Source organism: Bos grunniens, chromosome 9, assembly GCF_055505025.1.
Source record: "Bos grunniens cultivar Pamir isolate PY7600 chromosome 9, Bosgru_T2T1.0, whole genome shotgun sequence".
NCBI lineage: Eukaryota > Metazoa > Chordata > Mammalia > Artiodactyla > Bovidae > Bos > Bos grunniens.
Window position 1 is genome coordinate 98,817,955 of NC_141173.1, and position 23,193 is coordinate 98,841,147.

Consider the following 23,193-nt stretch of genomic DNA (forward strand, 5'->3'; position numbering starts at 1 on the left):
TCTATTGTATGGAAATGTATCCTAAATGATGGTGACATGCCCTTAACAGAAAAACCTAGAAAGTGTCATAAACATCAAAGGAAACAATGAATACTTTTCAAATAAACTTAGTTGTGAACCACATCCAATATTACTAATGGAGTATTTCTCCATTGCTAATAATTGAAGATGATTACGAAAATGAAATGCTTGTTGCCTTCAGCTTTTAAGGTACAAAATGTAGTTACTGTTAATGCATTAGGAGATCAAAGAGGTTACGAGAACGATGACCCTAACATTTGCTTTTAGGATATTTTGCAATATTTGTCAAGTTGGAAATTGTGTGCCGGTGACATTTAAGAATTAAACGCTCTTTGAAAACTCCCTTCTCTTGGAAACACCTGGATCCATTATAACAACAAAGGATGCAGACTGGTTTGTGCAAATGTGCACACAGCCTTCACTCGGCCGCTGCTGCCAGGGGCCAGGAAATCATTATAGCATCTCCATTGTTTGTAGCCCTGCAGGGTCATGACACATCCTTCAGACCCATTTTTTATTTCCTGACTGATGGAGATGCAGCCACAGTGGAGTGTAAAATAATATTCATGCACCTCTGCTAAGAAAGAAAACTCAAAAATAGAAGAGGGGGAAAAAAGTGCTTTGTGTGGGAACAAGATTGGTTGGAATCAAAGACAGATGAAGATGTATTCAAAGCTTTCAGGAAAAAAAATTGTGAAAACAATTGATGTCAGGAAGCTTTTGATAAGACACTCAAAAATTTCATTTTAATATTTATTGCTTGTAGTGAAATTGATCAGTATCTTGGGCATGATGAGGTCATGAAAGAAGAGATTGATGCCAGCAAATTCATTATTTCTGCTTCTGTTCTTTCTATTTTGATGTCTATTTTCCCCCAATAAACTATCCTATTGCATACCTCTCCACATCTGCTATTTCTTTTTTTTTGGTAATGTAATTTACCTGTCATCTTTTATAAAATACTAAGGTACCCATCTGTTTTAAGTGCACAGATAAAAATAACTTCCTTTAAAAGTAAACACTGACTCTAGCCAGTGAAGGATCTACATTATAAACCATATGAAAGACAAGTCAATCCTCTAGTGGATCTTTATCAAATTATATTTTCTGATACTGAGGCAGCCCACTCTCCTAGACCTTTTCATTTTTTTTGCATAAGAACAGAGGAGCCTGGTGGGCTTACAGTCCATGGGGTTGCAAAAGAGTCAGATAATAGTGACTGAACAACAACAAAATGAGAGAACTGGAAATGCTAATGAACATGGAGACTGAGTGTCATGGAATAATATTGTGCTTTTCCCTCTTTTTTGCATATTGAAGTAGGATCGTTGGTTTTCCCAGTAGTCATGTATGGATGTGAGAGTTGGACCATAAAGAAACCTGAGCAACAAAGAATTGATGCTTTTGAACTGTGGTGTGGGAGAAGACTCTTGGGAGTCCCTTGGGCTGCATGGAGATCAAACCAGTCAATTCTAAAGGAAATCAGTCTTGAATATTCATTGGAAGGACTGATGCTGAAGCTGAAACTCCAATCCTTTGGCCACCTGATGCAAAGAACTGACTCATTGGAAAATACCCTGATGCTGGGAAAGATTGAAGGCAGGAGGAGAAGGGGATGACAGAGGATGAGACGGTTGGATGGCATCACAGACTCAATGGACATGAGTGTGAGTAAACTCCGGGAGTTGGTGATGGACAGGGAGGCCTGGCGTGCTGCAGTCCATGGGGTTGCAAAGAGTCGGACAAGACTGAGCGACTGAACTGAACTGAGTTTGATAAGTACACTTTGATTCTATTTTATTCAAATCAAGAAAATAAATAGAAAAAAATCAGAATAAATGATGACATTTAGTCAAAGATCTTGAAAGACCACTGACTGAGCCTCATGTCCTAAGGACTGAACCCAAATGTAAACGTGTTCCCTCAAGGGCGCCACCTACTCCTAAATCTCATAAGCTTCAACCAAAAAGGGGCGATGATAATGGTACTTCCTTCCTCACAGATCATAGTAAGTCAGGCCTCTTGATCCTGACTGCTCTGGATCTATACACAGTCATCTCGCTGAATGTGGGGAAGGGAGCCTCCTCTTGGCAGCTTTCTGAATAAGCACAGTGCTTCCGTAGATGGTGCACTGAGATCTCTAAAGATTCTTTCACTTACATTGTAGGAGAAGCGTGAGAAACCTTCCTTCATCTGTATGTTTATTCAGTACCTATAGTTTACTTAGCTACCTTATCATAAAGGTAGCTTTTACTGAATTCTCCTTGCTAACAAAAGTGATTAATTCTCCTATAACATTTGGAATTTTGTTACATTACTTTGAAGGACTGTTGGTTTGTAACTTTGAGATTTAGAATTTTTATAAAAATAGATTTGTCAAAATATGAGTTGCAGAAACTTTCACAGAAAGTTATCAGTGATGCTTCACGGCAGATGGCTTGTACCCGGCAGCTGTTGAGAGTTAACTTATAAGAAGTTCATTGATTTTAGATCTAACTAAAGGAAGTTTTCATAAGGGCTATGAAGTGTCCCCTAAAATCAGAAACATACCTAGTGTACCCTCCTTGTAAAGTTTGTTTTACGAATGAAAATAAAACTGACTGTAATGATGCACAATTCTAATCTGTTTCGATAAGTATTGTATGTAGTGTTATTTTTAAAGTTGCCCGTTACTTATGGTGAGACAACTCCACATGATCTAAAGCTCTCCCAAGGTAGGGGAAGGAAGCTGTGTTCCCTCGAGCGTGATCACAGGACATGATCACCTGCCACATTCTTCTCTTTATCACATCTCCACATATTTATTTTTGATTCCAGATAATTAATTTTCAAATTCCCATTTTCCTTCTCCTTTCAATGTTTATTCTCCTTTCCTGAATACTTTTCCAAAATTTCCCAAAGCATCTTTTCTAAGCATCAGGACCAAACAATAAAGCAAGCAACTGAGATTCTTGCTAAGGCAGTCACAGACCCTTGAGACATGAAATATTTCCTGCTGTGTTAATAAACAAGGATGTCACTGTCATCAGTGACTCTGGTCCTCCAGTGTAAGCCGGTGAGTCCTAACGGCACTCAGTGACTCTGCTCCTCCAATGTAAGCCGGTGAGTCCTAACGGCACTCAGTAAGGAGAAAACCTGGAATCTAACAGCCATCGAACTGCAGTCACTCCCCGAGGGGAGCCCCAGAGGAGCTTAGGATGTGAAAAGCACAGGCTACTGCTCCAGGAGACCTGAGATACATATGAAAAGAATGATTTCAGTGAGTCCAGACTCTTGTGTCTTCCAATACATAGAAAAGTACTAACTTCCTTAACTTGGAATATCCTACTCGAGGGGATCTTCCCAACTCAGCGATTGAAAATGTGTCTCCTGTATCTCCCTCCTGCACTGGCAGGCAGATTCTTCACCACTAGGCCAGCCAGGAAGCCCACTGGGATATCTGGTTTTCTTTAAATAAAAATGAAATTTTGATCTTCAGACTATCTGCCCTTTGCTACAAAACTGCTATATATCCTGGCTCATTCCCTTGCCTCCTCGGAGCACTTCTCTCAGGGTTTCTTGAGATGCTGTCTCCCCGGCTTGAAATCCTAAAAATTCCCAGCAAATAAAACATTACTCAAGTTTAGCTTGTGAATATTTTTTAAGCTGACACTCTCAAACCCTCAACACAGACAAGCACACACGTACATGCACACACACACAGAACACACACACTATGCTCATATGTGCACACATGTCTGCACACGAAGACTTTGCTTCAAAAAACAGAATAGTGAATGCGGATAACTACTTAAGAAATAATCAGCATTCAACCACACAAGGGAATCTCAATTACTCAAGATCATCTCTGAGTAGGAAAGTGTCTGCCTCTCTCGTTGGGGCTCTTCTGCCGTAGCAGCTCACATCACAAGACTTTTGCCTTCATCTTGGCCCTCAGCCTGTGATTCATCATGAGCCTTGGGTTCTTGTCATTTGGCTTTTCCTTGGCTGGTTCTTTCCATTAGATTCGCTGGCCTATGTTCCCTCCTGATTTTTACTCTTCTATTCCTGTTGACCTCATTGTCACTGGCTGGTACTCATTCTCTCCAAACTGTCAACAGCACTTGGAATTCTGCTCCTAACCTCCCAGGTTCTGGTGCCACATCTGATTTTACAACATCCTCATATGAGGTGAGCATGTACCTATTCCATCATCGTGTCACTGATGGAAACGTCTTAACAGCCTTGCACACAGGCTGACCCTGGCGGCACACCACCTGTGTCCGCCAAGTTAATGTCCTGCATTATTAATTACTCCTTAGAAGAAGTGTAGAGGATGACAGGGAATAATGTACCTCTAACAGTCCCAAACAGTGAGACAACTATCTCATGGGTGTCTGTGAATTTCATTTACATGAGCGGTTCTTGAACTTTTAGCTGTCACAGAGCCCTTGAGGATCAGATATAAGCCAGGGGTGCTCTTTCCTGATGTACACACACATAACACAGCATTTTCAGTATGATTTCACAGCATCCAAGTACTTCCTTTCAAGTGCTCCTCTGGAGCTCCTAGAAGCCTGATATATTTAGACTACTGATAGTAATTCAAATATCTTTAAATACTGAGGCATAGACATTGTCTGAAAAACTAATGTTACATTTCACAAATGCTAGGAGATTTACAATTTGAAGGTTATTGTTTAGTATAGATGAGATCACATGGCTATCTTAAAATTCTCTTGGTTGACATATACTGTCAATCAAAGGAGAGAATTATTCATGTGTTTAAATGAAAACAATGTTTCAATTGAGGTGAAATTAATTTTCCTAGTTGCAGTAAAATACACATAACAGAGACAGCTGGATGGCATCATTTACTCAATGAACACGAGTGTGAGCAAACCCTGGGAGACAGTGAAGGACAGAGAAGCCTGGCACGCTGCAGTCCATGGGGTCGCAAAGAGTCAGATATGACTGAGCGACTGAAAAACAGCACACGATATAAAACTGAGCATCTTAACACTTTTAAGTACACAGTTCATTCTTGCTAAGTATATTCACATTGGTGTGCAACCAATCTCCAGAACCTTTTCATCTTGCAAAACTGAAATTCTATATCCTTTAAGCAACAACTACCCACTTCCGCCTGACTCCAAGTCCTGGCAACCACTATTCCACTTTCTCTTTCTACAATTTGGCTATTCTAGACACCTCCTGTAAGTGGAATCACATGGTACTTGCCCTGCTGTGTCTGACTTACTTTACTTAGCATAACCTCCTCTAGGTTCATCCCTGTTGTAGAATGTGTCAGAATTTCATTCTTTTTAAAGGCCAGATAACACACCATTGTGTGTATAAACCACTTCTGTTTGTCCCTTCATCCCTTTGTCCATTCATTGTGTGTATAAACCACTTCTGTTTGTCCCACTTTTTAGCTACAGCCAACAATGCTGCTATGAACATGGGTGATGAAAAGTTAAATGTATAACGAAGAAATCTTATTGCTTAGGTAAAGGCCATTGTGTTCAACTGTGTTTTAAGTTTTTAAAATACAACGTTATTTTTATTGCTAAACATAATGGACATGAAGAAAACTAAACAAAAATAAGTCATTGGATTATCACAGTGGGTTCGACCTCTGGCTGGAGAAGAATCCATGTGCCGAGGAGAAACTCAGTGCATGCGCCACAACTCCTGAGGGCTTTGCTCTGAAGCCCAGGAGCTACGACAAGGTACTGTAGCTCCAGCTCCAACACGGTGGCCATCACAGTACAGAGCAACACCCAGCTCACCAAAACCAGGGAAAGCCAGCCGAAAGCAACAGAGATCCAGCAGAGCCAAAACCAGAATCCAATAATTAATAAAAAAATTAAAAAAAAAAATACCAGAGCAATGAATCTGATTGACTTTGCTTAATGACCACATTCTTTATATTTTGATGTTCTTCATGCTAATTTCAAGCTACTGATTCTGCCCTCTGGAGTAGTTTAAATAGACACGTTAATATTTCCCATGTATGAACACCTAAGTGGATAAAAAATGTGAGCACTTCCCCAAGAAAACTCACCCTAGGGATTCTCTGGAGATTCCCTCACTGGGATTGGGTCATCAGACCCTTTACTTTCTGGCCGGTCCTCTTGGGGTCATTCTCTAAATTGTCAGTGTACTTTGTAACGTATCTGTCCAGAACTGACACTGTACTTTAGACGTTCACTGTCCGAATGCAAACAACAGTGCATTCATTCATTCAAATAATATTTATTTAGAGCTTTTGATGCATCCACCATGGCTCCAGACTACACCTTCTCTGCTAATACTCTGATTAATGCCAGGAAAGCTACAGCCGACTCTCTTCTAGTCTTGCCACACTGCTGTCTACTTCTGAACTTGGGATCAACTAAAAGCCTAAACGCTTTTCACATGAAATAACTGCCCAGGCAGGTCTTTGTCATCCTGCATTTATGTAATTGATTTTATGAAGCTAAATCCTTATGCTATCTTCACAGTATATCTCTAAGTTTTAATGTGGTACTCTTCTAAAATTGATGTTTTTCCAGTGGTCATGTATGGATGTGAGAGCTGGACTGTGAACAAAGCTGAGCGCTGAAGAATTGATGCTTTTGAACTGTGGTGTTGGAGAAGACTCTTGAGAGTCCCTTGGACTGCTAGGAGATCCAACCAGTCCATCCTAAAGGAGATCAGTCCTGGGTGTTCATTGGAAGGACTGATCCTGAGGCTGAAACTCCAATACTTTGGCCACCTCATGTGAAGAGTTGACTCATTGGAAAAGACCCTGACTGGGAGGGATTGGGGGCAGGAGAAGGGGACGACAGAGGATGAGATGAATGGATGGCATCACCAACTAGATGCACATGAGTTTGGGTGAACTGGAGTTGGTGATGGACAGGGAGGCCTGGTGTGCTGCAATTCATGGGGTCGCAAAGAGTTGGACACGACTGAGCGACTGAACTGAACTGAACTGAAAAATGGAGATTCATCTGACTACAATTTTTCAAAACAAAAAAAATATTTCTTAAAAGCAGATTATTTTAGCTAGGAAATCCCTGAACAGTCCATGGGAAGTTTTTAATTCCAGTAGTTCAATAAATGCAGTTAATGATTGAGAAAGTTGGGAGTAGTGGTTCAAAGTAGCTGAGACAAGTTATTATGATTATGGTTTATGGGGAAGCACCAAGAGCCTCAAGAACAGAGTAGCTAGACTTGGCAAATAAAAATACAAGGCTCTCAGTTAAATTTGAATTTCAGATTTGCTATTTAAAGTTATGACCAACCTAGACTGCATATTAAAAAAGCAGAGACATTACTTTGCCAACAAAGGTCTGTCTAGTCAAGGCTATGGTTTTTACAGTAGTCATGTATGGATGTGAGAGTTGGACTATAAAGAAAGTTGAGTGCCGAAGAATTGAAGCTTTTGAACTGTGGTGTTGGAGAAGACTCTTGAGAGTTCGTTGGACTACAAGGAGGTCCAACCGGTCCACGCTAAACGAGATCAGTCCTGAGTGTTCATTGGAAGGACTGATGTTGAAGCTAAAACTCCAATACTTTGGCCACTTGACAGGAAAGGCTGACTCATTTGAAAAGACCCTGATGCTGACAAAGATTGCAGGCAGGCAGGAGAAGGAGAAAACAGAGGATGAGATGGTTGGATGGCATCACTGACTCGATGGACATGAGCTTGAGCAAGCTCTGGGAGATGGTGAAGGACAGGGAAGCCTGGCGTGCTGCAGTCCATGGGGTTGAAAAGAGTTGGACACGACTGAGCACCTGAATAACAACCTATATTTTATCTGCCAAGCCTACACAACAGCCTTGGAAACAGCAATTGTTAATTAAGTAGGGGCATTAATAACAACATTCTTTATTTCTTTACCAGAACTCATTATCCACAAAAAAGGGTAGCTAGTGTGATTCAGTAGATGAGAGCAAACTGCTTCATTTATGAAAAATTATGGTAACTCTATCTCACATTAGAAGATACTTGTCAACAGAGAAGCTATTTGTTTTAAGATAAGAAGTGGAAACTATTCTCATATAAAGCAATATAAAAGCAAATAAAATTTGCATTTCTTGTAGCATAACTATAAAAATTAAATCAGGAATGGCAGAGGGCAGTACATAGAGAAATTAAACATACAGACTTCCTGTGACTCAGCAACTCTATTACTATGTGTCACAGAAATCGATCAATGTCATAGAATAGAGGACTCCATGTATTTGGGCAATAGATTTCAGACAAAGGTGAAATGGCAATTATGTGGAGAAAAACATAGTCTATTCCACACATGGTGCTGAACAACTGGACATCTATATGGAAACAAACTAAAAATACCAATCAAGGTTTGATACATACCAATCACTATATACAAAACTTAATTCAACATGAATTCAGTCCTCAATGTGATATGTAAAACAGTAAAATATCTAAAAGAAAACACAGAAGAAATTATTTGTTACCTTGAGATATGTAAATAGTTCTGAGATATGACATCAAAAGTATTATCCATAAAAAATATATAAATTTCAACTAATAAAAATTAAAAATTGTTCCCCTTGAGAGATCCTATTAAGAGAATGAAAAGATAAACTAGATTGGCAGAAAATATTATAAAGAACACATCTGATAAAGAACTTGCATCTGAAATATATAAAGGACTGAGAAAAACTCAATAATAAACACACAAATACCACGAATATGGATGCAAAGACTTTGCAACGATATTTCACCAAAGTAGACAGATGGATGGCAAGTACATACACAAAAATGAACACCATCACTAGCCATTAAGGAAATGCAAACTGAAACCATGAGACGCCTCTACACACCTAGGAAAACTGCTAAAAGGGAAGACTGACCAGACCAAGAGTTGGCCGGGATACACTGCTAACTAGAAATGTAAAATTGTATAAATACTTTGCAAAATGGTTCAGCATTTCTAGGTATTGCCTAAGAGAAATAAAAACACATTCTGAAATATTAGAAAATTGAATAATATATTCCTAAGTAACCCATGGATGAAAGAAGAAATCAAAAGGGAAATTCCGAAATGAATGAAGATGAAGGCACATTAAGACACAGCTAAAGCAGTATAAAGAAGAGATACAGGGCTTAACACCGACACGGGAAAATGAGAAGCTTTGCATCAATGGCTTCAGTTCCTACTTAAAAAAGAAAAAAAAAGGAAATGAAGAGCAAAAAAAAAGCAAAGCAGAAGAAAAAAGGAAACAATAAAGATCAGTTAAAAAACAATGGTTGAGAATAGAAAAACAATAGGGAAAAATCAAAGAAAACAGAAGCTTGCTCTCTGACAAGATCAATATATTTACACATGTAAACCTGATTAAGAAAAAACAGAGTAGACACAATTTACCAATATCAGCAACATGAGAAGGGACACAACAGATTCTACAGATATTAAGGAGTATAATAGCTGAATATTATTAACTTTATACCCATAAATTTATGAACTTAGGTGAAATAGATGAATTTCTTGAAGGACAAAAAAAAAACTACTGAATCTCAGGCAACAACAACAACAAAAAACACCTGAGTAGTCACTTCTCTATTTAAGAAAATGAATTTGTGCTTCGCTGGTGGCTCAGAGGGTAAAGAATCTGCCTTCAATGTGGGAGACCTGGGTTCAGTCCCTGGGTTGGGAAAATCCCCTCGAGGAGGGCTTGGAAACCCACTCTAGTATTCTTCCCTGGAGAATCCCCATGGACAGACAAGTTACTAGAGTAGACAAAAACTACAGAATCTCAGGCAACAACAACAAAAAGAAGCAAGCCTGAGCAGCCACTTCTTTATTTAAGGAAATATAATTTGTAGTAAAAACACGCAAAGAAAGCTCCAGGTGAGTTCAAATAGTCAAGGAAGAAATAATATCAACTCTACACAAATTCTTGAGAAAACTGAAGATATGAAAATACTGCAAAACATTTTGTTACTGTTACCCTGATTAAAAAGGACAAAAATGGTATAAGAAGACCAATTAAAGTAACTCACAGCATTAACAGACTGAAAAAAGACAAAGCACATGAGGGTACTACAGTTTTAAAATAAAAGCCTGTGACAAAATCCAACATCCATTCCTCAAAATACAACCGTCCGTAAGAGCAAATTAGGAATACTATAAACATTTCTCAACCTGATAAAGAAAACCTATGAAAACCTGCAGCCAACATCACGCGCTGTGCTTAGCTGCTCCATAGTGCCCAACTCTGCGACCCTGTGGACTGTAGCCCTCCAGGGTCCTCTGTCCGTGGAATTCTCCAGGCAAGAATACTGGAGTGGGTTGCCATTTCTCCAGATCTTCCCAACCCAGGGATCGAACCCAGGTCTCCCGCACACAGGCAGATTCTTTACCATCTGAGACACGAAGGAAGCAGCTAACATCATACTTAATCATAAAAGACTGAGCACTACCCTTCTAAGCTCAAGGCCTGGATGTTCCGTCTCACCATTGCTATCCAACACTGTATTGAGGTCATACACAATGCTATATGGCAAGATAAATAGGAAAAAGTAAAGCTGCTTTATTCCCCACTGACAAGATTATGTCCATAGAAAGTTCTGTAGATCCATATATTCTATAGGGTCATCAGGGAAATGCAAATTAAAACCACAATGAGATGCTGCTACAAACAGAATGGCCGAAATTAAAAAAGACTAATCATATTAAATATTTACAATGATATGGAATAACTAGAATCTTATGCACTCTTGTTGGGAATATAAAATAGTAACTTTTGGGAAAAAAGTCTGTCAATTTCCTAAATTTACACATACAGCTACTCCATGATTCAGCTAATATACTCCTAGAAATGAAAGTATAAGTATCTTCTATGATTTGTCCACAAATTTTCACAGTAGTTTGATCTATAACACTATAGAAGCTAAAAACTGGATAAAAACACATGTCAATTAACAGGAGAATGTAGTTAACTCACACAATAGAATACTCTCAGCTACAAAACTGAATGACCAACAACATGAGTGATCTCAAAATAACTACTTAATAAACAAGCCAGACTAAAAGATATATACTGTATAATTCCACTCATACACAATTCATGAAAATGAGAACCAATCTACAGGGACACAAAGCTAGCAGATCAGCAGTTGCCTGGAGATGAATGAACCAAGAGGCAGGTGGAAGGCAGCAGGTGCAAAGAGGCAGAAGGATATTTGGGGAGTGATGTATCTATTCACCACCTTCCCTGGGGTGATGCTTTCCTGAAAATACACATACGGTAAAACTTAAAATATATATATATTTGTGTGCACGTGTATATGGCTACAGCGGGTCCTAGTTGTGCTGCTCAGTACCTTTTAGCTGGAGCACGTAGGATCTAGTTCCCCAGCCAGCACTGGAACCCAGGCCCCCTGCACTGGAGCCTGGATTCACCAGCGAAGTCCCTTGTTATGTGGATATAAATGAGAGTGTAGATCTGGGATGATGCGAAAGAAAAATAAAACAAGAAGAATACCTGACATGAACCAAAGGCAGTTCTGCACCCTGAGTACATAAGTATGACTAATTCAATTCTTTCCTGATGTAAAAACAAACAAAACCACTGTGTGATCTCTCAGTAGTTTAATATTAAAAACAAAATAAGCACGCAAATCTAAGCAGACCTGGCATATTTTAATATGGAAAAACTGTATCTTTATATAGATGAGGATAAACAACTAACATTATTTTAAAAGTAAATGACTGATTTCAGAAGTAAATGTTGTGTTCAACAACTAATTAGTAACAGCTAAATGATGGCTTAGCCTTCATGCCATAGCCACTGAAAAAGATTGGGCTCTCGATTTAATCTCCTTGGATGTAAAGAGATCCAGACAAACAAGATTTTCCTCTCCAACTCTCTATTTGGCTGGTTAACACAAGCCTTTGATTCCAGGATTTAGGGTCACCAAATACTCTCTTAATAAGAGCTTGAGGCTATTGACGCTCTCCGCTTCCCCTGCACCTCTCTGCTAGTCCAGGGTGAGATTGCAAACTCGCTGTGCCAGTTTCCAACTCATCTCAGGGGAAACTGCCTCAGGTTACTATAAGATGGCAATGGATCCCTGGTGACCTCTTCACAAGGGATCAGGGACCCTGCTCCACTTCTCTCTCCTATGTTCCACGGTTAAGCAAGACCTCCAGCTGGATTTCAAGTCCCACTCGGTAACCTCTGTGGGGCCCTGGTAACACCCACGGACCAGGCCAACAACACTGCTCTGCAGTTGCCCTGTGGGGTCAGCCTAAGGAGCCAACCAGCCTGCAGTGTCGTTCTGAGTTTTCTGAATTTTGTATTCACTCTAAACAACTATTCATATAAACGCTAGCACTACTTTTAAAGGATATTAGCTTATTTTGAAGAAATCAATCTAGATATTATTGGTATTCTTTTATTTTAAAAGATAATTATTTTGAAAGGTATTCTATATACTTCAGCTCTTTCAAAGTTACTTGCTGACATTTTAAAATATTTTTAGGGAAAGAGTCATATTTGAAAAGAATAAGCCAAGCAAACAGTACGTATTTTAAGTTGGTTGAAAACCTTATTCTCAAAGACACTAAATCTATGTATATCTTTTCAAACATCCTCAATGATAAAAATAAGGCACATACATAAACCAGTGATATCTACTTGTGACTGTACAAGATAATCGGTGTCTGGAGCTCAGGGAGGCTTTCCCAGGTGGCACTTGTGTTAAAAAAAAAAAAGAAAAACCTACAAATACCAGAGACATAAGAGACACAGGTTCATTCCCTGGGTTGGGAAGATCCCCTGAAGGAGGGCATGACAACCCACTCCATTATTCTTGCCTAGAAAATTTCACAAACAGAGGAGATTGGCAGATTGCAGTCCACAGGGTCACAAAGATTCAGACACTACTGAAGCGACTTAGAATGCACACATGGAACTCAGTGAGATATAAACCATCAAATCAGAGACCTCTGATGGTAGGAAATCAAATATCCTTTATTACAGGATGAACAATTTGTAAAGTTGAAAGCATAGTAGCACATTTGAATCTTTTGAATGAGGATTAATAGGGAGTAGGCAGGACTCATCTCACACGCTAGTAAAGTAATGCTCAAAATTCTCCAAGCCAGACCTCAGCAATAAGTGAACCGTGAACTTCCAGATGTTCAAGTTGGTTTTAGAAAAAGCAGAGGAACCAGAGATCAAATTGCCAACATCCGCTGGATCATTGAAAAACAAGAGAGTTCCAGAAAAACATCTAGTTCTGCTTTATTGACTATGCCAAAGCCTTTGACTGTGTGGATCACAATAAACTGTGGAAAATTCTGAAAGAGATAGGAATACCAGACCACCTGACCTGCCTCTTGAGAAACCTATATGCAGGTCAGGAAGCAACAGTTAGAACTGGACATGGAACAACAGACTGGTTCCAAATAGGAAAAGGAGTACGTCAAGGCTGTATATTGTCACCCTGCTTATTTAACTTCTATGCAGAGTACATCATGAGAAATGCTGGGCTGGAAGAAGCACAAGCTGGAATCAAGATTGCTGGGAGAAATATCAATAACCTCAGATATGCAGATGACACCACCCTTATAGCAGAATGTGAAGAGGAACTAAAAAGCCAAATTAGGGTAAAATTTACAGTTATTATAGAAAATGACTGAAATACATGAATCATCATGTAGAATGAATTAAAAAACAATATTCTAATGTTCCCAGGGATTACAAGTCAGATAAAATTAAGTTGTGCAGTGTTTTTATGTAATGTTTTGTATGATACATTTACCTAAAGGCTTATCCAAAAGCAATATGTTTCTGCTTTTATCAATTGCCTGAGGATGGAAAAATATCAATGATTTTAGAAGTTTTAAACCTCTTTAATATTTGCATGATATTAGATGAGCTATAATCACATATAAAGCTACCTCCTAGAAAGCTTTTGAGAATTGTTTTTGCCTGCGGTCTCTGGCACTAAAACTTCAAGAGATTAGCAATATCTTCCTTTTGAGCTCTCTTTTGCGTACAGAAATCAAACAAGATATGTTAAACATTGAGGCAGAAAAGGAGCTGTTATAAATCAGTGGTATTGCCCTTAATTGCTCATGTTTCTTATCATAGAGTAAAAACCAACCTCAGAAATGAAAAGGCTACGTGGGCAGATGTTTGTCCCAACACTAATTCACCGAACTTGAGGATGAAGTCACATCAGTGGAGACGAAAGCAACTTTGTATGAATGCCCAATGACTGAATTACCTAAGTTGCTTTGGCTTCATGAGGACAGGGGCTGGCTGAGAATATAATCCCAGCCAAAAGAGGAGAGGAGTGGTTACAAAGAAACTGACAACACAGTTTCCTGATTTTCAGAATAATATTACATGAAAATTCTATTCTGACTTCATCCCATTGTCACACATTTTCTTCATGCTTTCCTCTTAGGTATAGCATTATTTCTCTGCCATAAATAACCTTTGCCTAGTTAGAGTATTCTACTGTTTTATGATCTAACAAGCCACAGGTCTTAAATTATAGTCATCTACCATGAAACACTGCCCTTCTATTTTAACCTTTATATGCTTTTTTTCCTCCTTCTTTTCCCTCTGAACGTGGAAAATTAGGGCCATTTATATGCTGAATATTGATCAGAAGAGAAAAATATATGAGGTGTGAGTTATACTCTAAGTAGTGATTTTCTATTCACTCAGTATTACTTATTACATCAATCACTTAATCCTACAGTACAAGTTCTTTTTTTCTTCATGAGGAAAGTTTTTTTTAAGGGATGAATAATTTAATTTTCTTCAGACTGCACAAAATTCCAGGAAAGAAGACTTACTGTAAATCTGTTGCTTTAAAGTTTTAGAGCTTCAATAATGGTTTCCTTGATGGGTTTAGACTTTAGTAAATTCTAAGACAGTACAATGGGAATGGAAACATTTTTTTAAAGATGAAACAGTTAAGAATTTTGGAATATTTTATGTTAAATATAAGGCTTGATCCCTAAGGACATATCTCCTTTCTGAGGCTCAAGACAGCACCAAAAAGTGGAGCGGAATTCTATCGAGGAGGATTACTAGATCGCGACATAGAGTTTCTAAATGGGGTGGAGATGCTTGTGGGTCCTTTGAGTTGCTACAGTCACTGAGAATGCTCATTGCCATTTTAGTGGGGAAGGCCCGGATGGTAAACACGCTGAAATGCCCTGAATGAGCCCATGAGTCTTTCAAACAGCCCCCCTAGATCACATGAGATGGACTGTTGGCTTTATGTACATAGTCCCCTCTGGCTTTCCTTCAAAGTAGTGCCAAATATTAACTGAACAACTACTTTGCATTAGGTCTAGAGAGGCATGGGTGAATAAAAACAACTCCCCCCTGAATTACCTCTCCATCTAGAGGAGAAAAGAGAAGGAGGAATAAAGGGCCTTAATAGCTCGGATTTCACATAAAAATCCAACTTGAAAAACTGAAAGATTCTGGCAGTTTGGGGATTGCATATGTGTTGGGCAAAAGTCAGCTAGAGACAAGTAGGAACCACCCCTTCAAGGTGGTTTAATTGTTATGCAAACAAAGACAACTTTTATTGGTACAAAATGCTACAGGTTGAATATGCAAAGTAGGCATCTGACTGGGCTGCTCCATAAGTTTACCTTCCTGAGCCCTGTGGTCATTCAAGTCATATCTCCTGTCCTATACTACTGCCTCAGTTTTTCCACTCTTTAGGACTCTTAACAAATTATCTTCTAGGGTTTCTGTTTCCTTAAGGTTCTTGATTGTAGTGTAAACCCAGGCCACCACTAGCCCATATGGCTGTTTGTGAAAATTTGAATATCCATCTGTTGGAAAAATGTGAAACTAATGTTATTAGATCAAGATATATGTCTACTTTTTCCAAAACAAAATCTCCATAATAAACACACAGATCTGTGAAGTCCACTGCGAACGCTGTCCCTTCGCAAGTCACACTGCTGGGCAGGCTCCAGGCTGCGCGACTCCCACCACAGCCCGGCCATGCACCTCCGTGCCCCCTCCTGCAGCTTATCCAACACCTCACCCACCAATGATCCTTCCGCTGTCAACACGAAGCTTCATGAAGGCTGTTGCACCCATGAGATCATTTTTTTTCCTTCTATTATCCCTCTGAGATTTTTTCCCGCTATGATTAGATCTGTAAATATTCTACCTTCTGTAAGGCCCCGTGCATGGGTATCTGAAAAGTCAGTAGCAGAAAGTTGGCTAACCTCCCAATTGGTTATCTTGAGATCAAATTAAGATCAAATTCCACAGTTTAAAGCAATAGTGAGCCAACAAAAACCTATTGTACAGCACATGGAACTCTGCTCAATGTTAAGTGCCCGCCTGGATGGGAGGGGGGTTTGCGGAGAAAGGACACATGTATTTGTCTGGCTAAATCCCTTAACTGTTCACCTGAAACTATCACAACATGTTTAATTGGCTATACCCCAATAAAAAAATGCTTTTGGTGTTAAAAAATAAAAATTGTATTAAAAAATAGTGAGTCCTGTTGCTACAGTTTTTCCTTTTTATTTAGTTTAAAGTGGACAAAGAGACTGGCGAGATCCTGAAATAAAAGAAGATGGGTCAGTTACTTGTTATCCCTAAATCTTTCCTTTCTCTACTACTCTCTTCTTACAAGAAAATACAGCAAATAAAATGCCATATTAAAAATACTTTCACAGTAAAGCAGACTAGATAAAAGGATCATCATATAGTCCAGTTGTTTTTAAACTTCTTCTATTTCATATTCAGTTCACCCATTTCATTTAGTTTATGTTTTCCAATTTCTTCAGCTTTTGTATACTTGTATAAGAATAGTATGTATAATATACATATTTTTAGAAAATTTATGAATTTTTGCCTAACTAAAAAATTTATGACATTTTCACTCTATTTGTTTGACTTAGTATGAATAGACTGCTAGATTTCTAATTTAAAAAATAGATATTCAACAAGAAACAAAGGTTTACAGTATAACACAGGCATCAAGTCAGTCTCATATAATAACCTACACTGGAAAATAATAAAAAAATAATATGTGCATATGGATAACAGAATCATTGTGCTGAGCACCTGAAACATTATAAGTCAACTACAATTCAATATATATATTTAGAAAAAACACTTGCAAGGAAAAAATACCTTCAATAAGCTACACTAACTATTTCGTGATGGTGATAGAGGACCGCTCTTGTTCTTCTGGTGAGAGTAAAACATGGCAGCCACACTCAAAGCTCTATATTCCTGTGACTATGTCATCCTCATCACTGCGACAATAAGCTGTGAAGCAGTTGTTCACACCAGATATTCTGGCCCTAATTTCAGTGTTCCTTGCTCCCTACCAGGCCCCCCACCAACAGCAAGAGCTGAGAGTTGGAGGCACAGACGCTAATGCCTAGGAAACGGTGAACGAAATCATAGATACTCAGCTTCTGAGAGCTTGTTTCTCTCTGGGTCAAAAGGAAGAAGGGAGTCACAGAGATACGGGACACAGCCTTGCTGCAGTCCCAGGAAGGTCAGGTAGAGGCCAGCGGTCTTCTCTGTCATCACTTAGCCCTGCAAGTCCCCCTCTGCCAGGACGTGACACAGCTGGCAGACGTCCCCACCCCTGAACAGCGACCTCAGAAGCCCCCTTCCAGACGCATACGAAGCCTCGTGCGAGCACCACACGGTGGACAAGCTTCATGAGTTTGAGTAAACTCCAGGAGTTGGTGATGGACAGGGAGGCCTGGCGTGCTACAGTCCATGGGGTCACAAAAAGTCGGACACGACTGGGCGACTGAACTGAACTGAATACTTAATTTCATGTTTTTGTAAGACAACAGAAAATATACATCAAAACTTTTTTAAAGTATAAAATGTTCATATTGCCCTGTCTCCCACAACTCTTTCTTTTTTTCTTCCTGGAAATATGTCTTCACATCCTCTCACTGCTAGTTTCAGTAAGTTCTGGCTGCAGCGAGGCTTCCTCTCTGGATGCCTTGGGGGAATGTTTGGGTAATGGAGAATACTGTGTCCAAACAGCCTTTACAATTTTAAAAGTTAAAGCCACCCATCTGCTGCTTACGACAGTGCCAACTGCCGATGACTGAACTGATAAAAATTCGTACCACGGTGCTAATTCTCTGCACGAAGGAAGAATAACAAGTATGTGTCAAAAAATCTGGAGATGATTGATGCCTGCCATCTCATCAGGACTGTCTCTCACACTTAATTTCATTTGATGATTTCAGATTACATTCAGAACGGGTGGCAGGTGCTTGAGATGAAGTAGCCCAACACGTGTTTTCAGCAAAGGTAAAACAAGTAAGTCTCTGCCTCAGAATACTTTCCCTGAAGGTCCCTCTGAAGACAGTGTGCCTTCGAAAGACTCGGGGCGTGAGGCCCATTCCAGAGATACTAAACCCCTAACCATGGGTATGGCTCAAGAAAGCAGCCTTTTCAAAGGATGCCAAAGTTTGAGAATCACTGCTCTGACCATTGCTAAGGTAATGAACTGTTTTGATCAGTGATAAAAAAAAATTTATTCATATGTTGTGGTTTAGTCACTAAGTTGTATCTGACTCTGTGACCCCCCTGGACTATAGCCTGCCGGGATCCTCTGTACATGGGATTCTGCAGACAAGAATACTGAAGTGGGTTGTCATTTCCTCCTCCAGGGATTCCTGCCACCCCAGGGACTGAGCCAGCACCTCCTGCATTGGCAAGCATTTCCCACTGCACCACCTGGGAAGCCCTACCCATACCTAGAAAAACATCAACGGATTTTCTGTCCGGTTGAGACTGCTAAAAACTAGGTCAGAAGTTTGTAATTATAAGAGCAAATCTTGGCAACCATGATTATTACCAAAGCAAGAGGTACTTTTTAAACATTGCCCTTGTAAATCTTATGAGCACAAATATTTATTGAGTAAACTCTTATCTCTGAAAAGGAACCCCAAATGTTGATATGAAAATAACCTCTTTCAGCCACAAGTCTGTCAACTCAACCTGGCAAACCATTTAGTATGAACGGACTTGATTAGGCAAGGACCTAATATTCAACCAAGTATCTCTACTACGATCACGACTGAACATACCAGTTAGGGAAGCTCACCTGATCTCTCCCCTTCCACCCAAGGCAAGCGTATTAATGTTTGCATAAATATTTAAAATGTCTCATCTTCAACAGAACGAGTAACTAAACGATCTGTCATCTCTTTGACACATTTGGGTGCATTCCGTAGACAAATAAGCTTCCTTATAAAAAGGTGCTATTGACGATGCTACATTAGCACATAATGAACAATCCAGGTTGTGTTCAGACTTAATTGTGAGGATTTGAGAGGAAAAGTGCCCGGCAGCTTCTGAAAACGAGTGCATTTACTGCGGAGCCTCCAGGTCTCACTGGCAGCTGCGGGATCAGCAGGTCTTGATCCATCATCATTACCGCTTGGCCCCACACTGGCTGTTGGGACGCACGGGTCTAAGAACAGCAAACTAATAACTTGGCCTTCAGATAAGAAAAAAGACGTAGGAACTGAAAGGAAATCAGGGAAAAGAACACAATGGATAAAAAAAATAGATTAAAGAGATTTCAGATAAAGGGCATGGGATTATGGAATATTTTAAGGAAATGTGGGTGGATTAACTTTTACTACAAAGTTAACAGACCACGTCTTTTTTTTAACAGAAAATCTTTTAATTTAATGGTGCCTATTAAAACACACACACACACACACACAATTAAGTTCACCCACACACACATGCACAGAAAACCACCAAACTTCTCAGGTCTTTACAGGAGTTTTGATTATAAAAGTATGTCTATGTGTAATTGACTGATGGTTTTGATGCCACCAGCAGTGAAATTTTACAATACACATCAAACCACTTCTAGTAGCAGAATGCTGCTGATAAGTCGCTTCAGTCGTGTCCGACTCTGTGCGACCCCATAGACAGCAGCCCACCAGGCTCCCCGTCCCTGGGATTCTCCAGGCAAGAACACTGCAGTGGGTTGCCATTTCCTTCTCCAATGCATGAAAGTGAAAAGTGAAAGTGAAGCTGCTTAGTCTTGTCCGACTCTTAGCGACCCCATGGACTGCAGCCTACCAGGCTCCTCCGTGCATTGGATTTTCCAGGCAAGAGTCCTGGAGTGGGGTGCCATTGCCTTCTCCAGACTACTTTTGGACCTGGTGATATACACTGAAATGTGAGACTAGGTGAGGTATCTTCTTTTTAAAGGTTCCTTATATTTGAGCAGATAGGCTATAATTTTATGAATATGAACTTAGAAAGTATAATGTGTGAATTATTTTATGCGTTCATTTTCATGGAAGGTGGGTGTATGTGTGTGAGTGTAGAAGACAGACATGGTAGGGGTTGAGTATTAATATTGAGAGACACACACAAACTATAGACCACTGACCATTAAGAAGTCTAAATGATCTGCAGAGCGGTGGCAGGAGGAACATTAAGCTTCTGCTATTAAAATCAACACATCCACAACTATTCATTATGAGATGTGTCCTTGGAACACTACTGTCGAGATTGTATCCACAACGACACAAAAAGGAAAGCTGTATCACAGAACTATCAGAGATCCGGCCTTTCGGTCACTCACGTTTCTGGCACCTCTGCAACAGTCATGAATCAGGACTGTGCTGAAGTGGATTTCTGTGCCAGTTCAGCCATCTGCTGTCATCTCACAAATAGAATAACAGTCTAAAAGCAAAGTTTGTTTGGAGGTGCCATTCCATATGCATACAATCCACAAACTGCAGTATGTAACTGTGGTTCAGTATTAGCACCAAGCAGGAGTTGATTTTTTTAGAAGAGCACTTTGCACAGCATTTTCTGGAAATCTCCCAATATCAGATACATGTCACATTTGCGTTGAAACATATGGTCTTCAATGTGCTGTCTCAAATTGTCTACAGAGACTTTGCAATCAGAGGTTCCCTGTTCTACCTCCCTTTTATGAGTCAATTTTCACTTAGTGAATTATCACGCTGGTGATTTGGAGACATTATCTTAATTCCTAATGTAAATTTATTTTCAACAGATGTGGTCCTATGAATACTATAAAAGCAAATGGCATCTTATTAGTTATTAGCTGAAATTATGCCAAGGGGTGCTAGTTTTTAGATGCTGGCGCAAGCGAGCAGGGCCGAGCTCATCATCTGTCACTGTCCTCCACCCTGGGGAACAGAAGGCCGTATTTCAGCAGTTAAGCATCAAGAGGAAAGTGGCCTCTTTGTGACTCCTATCCCACAATGCTCACTCTGGTTTGGGCATTCTTGTTCCTAGGAAAACTAGTTCTGATAGTAAAGCCAAGGAAAGTATCCATGGTGATGCCCAGAGTATTTCGTTTTACCTGTCTACTATGGGTGAAGATTCAGGAAACGAGGACAGTCAGTTCATACACAAGTAGGAAAAAAAAGTGAGTTTGGTTTGGTTTTGGTTTGAGCAGTTACTTAAACATAATAGAGATTGGGGGAATGGATTGCACTGGGTATTAAAATGAACCCACGGTAATCTGTCCTTGGGTAGATCGTTCTGCTAAAATTTTAAACAGAAACACAAAATAAGCAGTGAAAAGTAAATGGTTTTCCTAGAATAAAACAAGTTACATTGAGAACCAAGGGAACTGTTCAGAAACGCTATTCATTTGTGGCGCTTCTATCCCTGTGTTGAACGAAATGGTCCCCAGACTCCAGAGCCGTGCATTCCAGACTTGAGGAGCAAAGCCCAAGCCCATCAAGACTCAGAAAACAACAAAACATCCCTCACCCTTTGGTTCCTTCTTTTCCCTGTCCACTACCTAGAATATAGATAAATCATCACCCTTTTTTTTCCCCCTTGTAGTAAACCTAGCCATTTCCAGAATCACAGCAGATGTTGGCTACACATAGAAAGCTGCCTCTGTGGAAGCTTGAACTTTGGTGGCTTACTCAAAGCAAAGAAATTAAGAAAACCACAATGCACTCTGAAGTGGGAGGAAACAAACTGATTACAGCAATAGGCATGCATCCTTTCCAAGTAATGAGATAATGAGTCAACTTACTGATTGCATATTGTGCTTACTGAATGCATTCTGAGATGGTTAACAAGAGGACTGATTGCTGAGATTCAAAGTGGATCTCTCCACATACTGAGGTTTTATTTAATCTGTAGCAATAAAGTTTTGTCATTTCATTCATGAAGGCATTATAAATCTTCTGTTGGATGATTCCAAGGTTCCACCTGTCCTGACATACGCAATTATACATAGAAATGTAGTAAAATCACATTTTCAATCTGTTGCAATTGATTTCTGTACGTTGAACTTTTATCCAGCAAAGAAATTCTCCTATGAACTTTTCTCTTATGAACAAATTCTCTTATAAACTTACGAATTCTCTATTCTCTTATGAACTTGTAGGACATATCTTTATATTCTTTTAGGCGTTTTGCATAGACAGTCACATCAACTATGACTAGAAATTGTTTTCTTTCTTTGTATCCAAATGTAATAGTTTTTTGTTCTATTTTTACAGCCCTATTATACTTTATTACACTGCTTATACTTATCTAGTTGTCATTTTTTCTCAGTCTTAAAGGGAAACTATTTTGCCATATTTGCTACAATTTTTTAACATAGATCCTTTTTAAGAGATTAAGGAAATTCCTATGTATTACTAGTTGAATAAGTTCATAAGCATAAATTCATGTTTAATCTTATTAAATAATGTTATATCATCTATTTAGATGATATAATTGTATTTTCTATTAATACAGTGAGTTATATTATTGTTAATACAACAAGTATATCCAATACTAACTTTACTGGGTCATGATATATAACCCCTTATATTTATTCCTAAATTTGGTTTCTGAGAATTTTATTTAAGATTTTTATATCTATGGTTGTAAATAAAACTGGCCAGTAATTTGGTTTCCTTTACTAACTTTATTCATTTTAACAATTAAGGTAATCAAATGCTGGTTGGAGTGGGATATTTCTTTTCTGATACCAAGGAAAAAATGTATTCTTTTCAGAAAATATTTGGTTAGGAATTAGTTCCCTGACCCTTAAGAAAAATTCACCAAGGCCAATAAAACTATCTAGGCTGGATATTTCTTAATGAGAATATTTCTAAATAAATTTAATTTATTTCGTGAGTATTTATTAAATCAGTTTTGATATTTTTC

At 39.1% G+C, this 23,193-nt stretch overlaps 1 protein-coding gene across 50 annotated transcripts in view; it reads right to left on the reverse strand.

Moving 5' to 3' along the window:
• Nucleotides 1-23,193, reverse strand: part of PRKN (parkin RBR E3 ubiquitin protein ligase) — a 1,227,412-nt gene that overhangs the window by 887,472 nt on the left and 316,747 nt on the right. For 6 of the 50 annotated variants that reach the window (XM_086318660.1, XM_086318647.1, XM_086318659.1 and 3 more), the window contains one exon: nt 8,372-8,442. The exons of the other annotated variants lie outside the window; for them this stretch is intronic. The gene's annotated coding sequence lies outside the window, so the exon portion shown is untranslated. The remainder of the gene's footprint in view (nt 1-8,371; nt 8,443-23,193) is intronic. 50 annotated transcript variants of the gene reach the window in all.